Raw genomic sequence first — 5,932 nt, forward strand, 5'->3', positions numbered from 1 at the left:
CCCCTGCGCAGATAGGTGGGGCCCCATTTCGCGCCGGCCACGAGGGCGGGGCCGGGCTCTGGAAGGGCAGCCGCGCAGCCCACTGCAAAGGGCCTGGGGCGGGACGGCAGATCCTCGGTCGGTCAGCGGGACGCCTGCTGCGGGCTGCCCGGGGTCAGCGGGGCCCCGTGCTGGCCCTTTCCCGCGCAAACGGACCGCCCCTGCTGGGCAGCCTGGCACCGGCCCTCGTCTCCGGGCCACGGGCAACCAGCGAGACTCAGCCAGCCTTGGAAGGCTTGACCTCGGGGACGGGCCAGGGAAGCCTTTCGGGCCCCTGGGCTGCGGGCAGCGCGGTAGTCCTGTCTGCCTGGGGAGTGGTCCAAATTGGGCCTGGGCCCTAGGGCTCTGCCAGGGGAAGCCGGAGAGGCCGGAGGACCGCTTGTGGGCTGTCGGGGAGCACGGCAGGCGGGCCACGGGGGCGGCCCCTTGGCCGGGCTCGGGGCCCCGGGCTCGCTTCTCCCAGCCACTGGCAAGGCCTCTGGAATCCAGCGGCACTGGGTGTGGCGCAGCTTGCAAAGGTGCTAATCGAGGCCATCCCTGGGGGGAAGGGGGTATAGCTCAGGGGTAGAGCATTTGACTGCAGATCAAGAGGTCCCTGGTTCAAATCCAGGTGCCCCCTACCAGCTGCCTCACCTTTTAGGCCATGCATCTGCTGCCTGCCTCCTGACCTAACCAGTCCCTGCCCGGCCCGGCCCTGGCCAACCCCACAGCCACAGCAGCCCTGAGCCTGCTACACACACTCCCTCCCCCGGAGGCTGGGCCCAGGGAACGCCCTGAACTCTGGGGGCGCTGCCGGGCGCTCTGAAACGGCAAGCACCTGGCCAGGGCTCCCCAGTCCTCAGGACCCCTCCTCCCGACCACTTTTGGGGGGCGGGCAGGACGCTCCCGCACTTGACCTCCGATGGGCTGTTTCCCGGAGCCCCTGGCGGCGGCGGCGGCGACGGCTGCACAAGCCCCAAGAGCATGGCCGCTGCTTCCAAGAGCAATTAGCCCGCTGCTTTGGGCCCGGGTCGTGGGGCCTCAGGGGCATCGGGGCAGCCAGGACCCGCGCGCCCGCCTGCGGATGCAAGATCTGCCTTTCTGCCCACTTTCCCCCTCCGGGGCCTGCCCTCCTGTGGGGCTGTCTGCTGGCCAAGGCTGCCTTTTGGGGACCTTTTTTTTGGCCCGGGAGACGTTGTCCCGCAGCCCGTGCCGGGCGGTCCGCCTGTAGGCCGTCGTCCCTGCTGACCGTGGGCCCTTCCGACGTTCACCGGACGCGGGGCTGCTGCGGGCCAGACTGGGCCAGCCGTGGGCCCCGAGGTCTCGGGGGGCCGCAGAGCGCCACCGATTCCGGGATGCCGCGGAGACCCGCGCACGGGGGACTCCGGGGCCCCCGGCCTGCCGGCTCGGCCTTCGGGACTCCGGGGCCCCCGGCCTGCCGGCTCGGCCTTCGGGACTCCGGGACGCCCGACCTGCCGGCTCGGCCTTCGGGACTCCGGGGCGCCCGACCTGCCGGCTCGGCCTTCGGGACTCCGGGACGCCCGACCTGCCGGCTCGGCCTTCGGGCCTCTGGGCCCTCCGGGCCGCTGGCTCGCGCCCACAGAGCTGCCCTGATGTGGCAGAGGCAGCTAATGCAGCCGTCCCCGGACCAGATCTGCCGCCCAAAAGGGTGCGAGGGCCAAAAAGCCTGGCAGCCGCCAGAGACGGAAAGCCGGGAGCGAAGGGGGCCTCGGAAGGGCTGCTTCTAGCTGGGGGCGGCGGCCTGCCAGCGTTCCCCCCCCAGGCCCGGCCGGCCTGCTCTGCCCCTGCGCAGATAGGTGGGGCCCCATTTCGCGCCGGCCACGAGGGCGGGGCCGGGCTCTGGAAGGGCAGCCGCGCAGCCCACTGCAAAGGGCCTGGGGCGGGACGGCAGATCCTCGGTCGGTCAGCGGGACGCCTGCTGCGGGCTGCCCGGGGTCAGCGGGGCCCCGTGCTGGCCCTTTCCCGCGCAAACGGACCGCCCCTGCTGGGCAGCCTGGCACCGGCCCTCGTCTCCGGGCCACGGGCAACCAGCGAGACTCAGCCAGCCTTGGAAGGCTTGACCTCGGGGACGGGCCAGGGAAGCCTTTCGGGCCCCTGGGCTGCGGGCAGCGCGGTAGTCCTGTCTGCCTGGGGAGTGGTCCAAATTGGGCCTGGGCCCTAGGGCTCTGCCAGGGGAAGCCGGAGAGGCCGGAGGACCGCTTGTGGGCTGTCGGGGAGCACGGCAGGCGGGCCACGGGGGCGGCCCCTTGGCCGGGCTCGGGGCCCCGGGCTCGCTTCTCCCAGCCACTGGCAAGGCCTCTGGAATCCAGCGGCACTGGGTGTGGCGCAGCTTGCAAAGGTGCTAATCGAGGCCATCCCTGGGGGGAAGGGGGTATAGCTCAGGGGTAGAGCATTTGACTGCAGATCAAGAGGTCCCTGGTTCAAATCCAGGTGCCCCCTACCAGCTGCCTCACCTTTTAGGCCATGCATCTGCTGCCTGCCTCCTGACCTAACCAGTCCCTGCCCGGCCCGGCCCTGGCCAACCCCACAGCCACAGCAGCCCTGAGCCTGCTACACACACTCCCTCCCCCGGAGGCTGGGCCCAGGGAACGCCCTGAACTCTGGGGGCGCTGCCGGGCGCTCTGAAACGGCAAGCACCTGGCCAGGGCTCCCCAGTCCTCAGGACCCCTCCTCCCGACCACTTTTGGGGGGCGGGCAGGACGCTCCCGCACTTGACCTCCGATGGGCTGTTTCCCGGAGCCCCTGGCGGCGGCGGCGGCGACGGCTGCACAAGCCCCAAGAGCATGGCCGCTGCTTCCAAGAGCAATTAGCCCGCTGCTTTGGGCCCGGGTCGTGGGGCCTCAGGGGCATCGGGGCAGCCAGGACCCGCGCGCCCGCCTGCGGATGCAAGATCTGCCTTTCTGCCCACTTTCCCCCTCCGGGGCCTGCCCTCCTGTGGGGCTGTCTGCTGGCCAAGGCTGCCTTTTGGGGACCTTTTTTTTGGCCCGGGAGACGTTGTCCCGCAGCCCGTGCCGGGCGGTCCGCCTGTAGGCCGTCGTCCCTGCTGACCGTGGGCCCTTCCGACGTTCACCGGACGCGGGGCTGCTGCGGGCCAGACTGGGCCAGCCGTGGGCCCCGAGGTCTCGGGGGGCCGCAGAGCGCCACCGATTCCGGGATGCCGCGGAGACCCGCGCACGGGGGACTCCGGGGCCCCCGGCCTGCCGGCTCGGCCTTCGGGACTCCGGGGCGCCCGGCCTGCCGGCTCGGCCTTCGGGACTCCGGGACGCCCGACCTGCCGGCTCGGCCTTCGGGCCTCTGGGCCCTCCGGGCCGCTGGCTCGCGCCCACAGAGCTGCCCTGATGTGGCAGAGGCAGCTAATGCAGCCGTCCCCGGACCAGATCTGCCGCCCAAAAGGGTGCGAGGGCCAAAAAGCCTGGCAGCCGCCAGAGACGGAAAGCCGGGAGCGAAGGGGGCCTCGGAAGGGCTGCTTCTAGCTGGGGGCGGCGGCCTGCCAGCGTTCCCCCCCCAGGCCCGGCCGGCCTGCTCTGCCCCTGCGCAGATAGGTGGGGCCCCATTTCGCGCCGGCCACGAGGGCGGGGCCGGGCTCTGGAAGGGCAGCCGCGCAGCCCACTGCAAAGGGCCTGGGGCGGGACGGCAGATCCTCGGTCGGTCAGCGGGACGCCTGCTGCGGGCTGCCCGGGGTCAGCGGGGCCCCGTGCTGGCCCTTTCCCGCGCAAACGGACCGCCCCTGCTGGGCAGCCTGGCACCGGCCCTCGTCTCCGGGCCACGGGCAACCAGCGAGACTCAGCCAGCCTTGGAAGGCTTGACCTCGGGGACGGGCCAGGGAAGCCTTTCGGGCCCCTGGGCTGCGGGCAGCGCGGTAGTCCTGTCTGCCTGGGGAGTGGTCCAAATTGGGCCTGGGCCCTAGGGCTCTGCCAGGGGAAGCCGGAGAGGCCGGAGGACCGCTTGTGGGCTGTCGGGGAGCACGGCAGGCGGGCCACGGGGGCGGCCCCTTGGCCGGGCTCGGGGCCCCGGGCTCGCTTCTCCCAGCCACTGGCAAGGCCTCTGGAATCCAGCGGCACTGGGTGTGGCGCAGCTTGCAAAGGTGCTAATCGAGGCCATCCCTGGGGGGAAGGGGGTATAGCTCAGGGGTAGAGCATTTGACTGCAGATCAAGAGGTCCCTGGTTCAAATCCAGGTGCCCCCTACCAGCTGCCTCACCTTTTAGGCCATGCATCTGCTGCCTGCCTCCTGACCTAACCAGTCCCTGCCCGGCCCGGCCCTGGCCAACCCCACAGCCACAGCAGCCCTGAGCCTGCTACACACACTCCCTCCCCCGGAGGCTGGGCCCAGGGAACGCCCTGAACTCTGGGGGCGCTGCCGGGCCCTCTGAAACGGCAAGCACCTGGCCAGGGCTCCCCAGTCCTCAGGACCCCTCCTCCCGACCACTTTTGGGGGGCGGGCAGGACGCTCCCGCACTTGGCCTCCGATGGGCTGTTTCCCGGAGCCCCTGGCGGCGGCGGCGGCTGCACAAGCCCCAAGAGCATGGCCGCTGCTTCCAAGAGCAATTAGCCCGCTGCTTTGGGCCCGGGTCGTGGGGCCTCAGGGGCATCGGGGCAGCCAGGACCCGCGCGCCCGCCTGTGGATGCAAGATCTGCCTTTCTGCCCACTTTCCCCCTCCGGGGCCTGCCCTCCTGTGGGGCTGTCTGTTCGCGAAGGCTGCCTTTTGGGGACCTTTTTTTTGGCCCGGGAGACTTTGGCCCGCAGCCCGTGCCGGGCGGTCCGCCTGTAGGCCGTCGTCCCTGTTGACCGTGGGCCCTTCCCACGTTCACCGGACGCGGGGCTGCTGCGGGCCAGACTGGGCCAGCCGTGGGCCCCGAGGTCTCGGGGGGCCGCAGAGCGCCACCGATTCCGGGATGCCGCGGAGACCCGCGCACGGGGGACTCCGGGGCGCCCGGCCTGCCGGCTCGGCCTTCGGGACTCCGGGGCGCCCGGCCTGCCGGCTCGGCCTTCGGGACTCCGGGGTCCCCGGCCTGCCGGCTCAGGCTTCGGGCCTCTGGGCCCTCCGGGCCGCTGGCTCGCGCCCACAGAGCTGCCCTGATGTGGCAGAGGCAGCTAATGCAGTGGTACCCGGACCTGATCTGCCACCCAAAAGGGTGCGAGGGCCAAAAAGCCTGGCAGCCGCCAGAGATGGAAGGCCAGGAGCGAACGGGGCCTCGGAAGGGCTGCTTCTAGGTGGTGGCGGCGGCCTGCCAGCTTCCCCCCCCAGGCCCGGCCGGCCTGCTCTGCCCCTGTGCAGATAGGTGGGGCCCCATTTCCCGCCGGCCACGAGTGTGCGGCCGGGCTCTGGAAGGGCAGCCACGCAGCCCACTGCAAAGGGCCTCGGGCGGGATGGCAGATCCTCGGTCGGTCAAGCCTGCTGCGGGCTGCCAGGGGTCAGCGGGGCCCCGTCCTGGCCCTTTCCCTCGCAATAGGCCTGCCCCTTCTTTGCAGGCTGGCACAGCTCCTTGTCTCAAAATGATATGAAAAAAGCTGGGATTGAAATGTACTGGGGCATTATTGGATAAAACTGCCCAATATCTCGGGATAGTGATATTAGGTGCTGAATTTCCTCATTAAATAAAGATGAGTAACTTGGTGGAAGTTTGTAATGCTCAAAAAAACCTTCTGAATTAATAGAGAAAATCTATTAAATTATTAAATTATTAAACTATTAAAAAATAAAATTATTCAAAGGAGGAAAAAAAAAACCCAAAATGAATTCTCACAAAAAAACAAAAGTTAAGTACAAAGGAAAAGGATCATGGAGAAACAGATTCCTTCCAAGATTAGTTTTAATATCTGATGTTGAAAAGGAGGCCACTTATCCAATTTTCCTCTTCTTTCCTAAATCCTTTCTCTTTTGTTCACTTTTT

General features: G+C 68.9%; 3 non-coding genes across 3 annotated transcripts; all 3 read left to right on the forward strand.

Moving 5' to 3' along the window:
• Positions 1–586: 586 nt before the first annotated feature.
• TRNAC-GCA (transfer RNA cysteine (anticodon GCA)) lies at positions 587–658 on the forward strand. The gene has a single exon. It is a non-coding gene; the product is annotated as a tRNA-Cys (tRNA).
• Positions 659–2,406: 1,748 nt separating this feature from the next.
• On the forward strand, positions 2,407–2,478 carry TRNAC-GCA (transfer RNA cysteine (anticodon GCA)). Its single transcript has one exon. It is a non-coding gene; the product is annotated as a tRNA-Cys (tRNA).
• A 1,674-nt stretch (positions 2,479–4,152) lies between these two features.
• Positions 4,153–4,224, forward strand: TRNAC-GCA (transfer RNA cysteine (anticodon GCA)). The gene has a single exon. It is a non-coding gene; the product is annotated as a tRNA-Cys (tRNA).
• Positions 4,225–5,932: the final 1,708 nt, after the last annotated feature.

Source organism: Antechinus flavipes, chromosome 5 (assembly GCF_016432865.1).
Source record: "Antechinus flavipes isolate AdamAnt ecotype Samford, QLD, Australia chromosome 5, AdamAnt_v2, whole genome shotgun sequence".
Taxonomy (NCBI): Eukaryota; Metazoa; Chordata; class Mammalia; order Dasyuromorphia; family Dasyuridae; genus Antechinus; species Antechinus flavipes.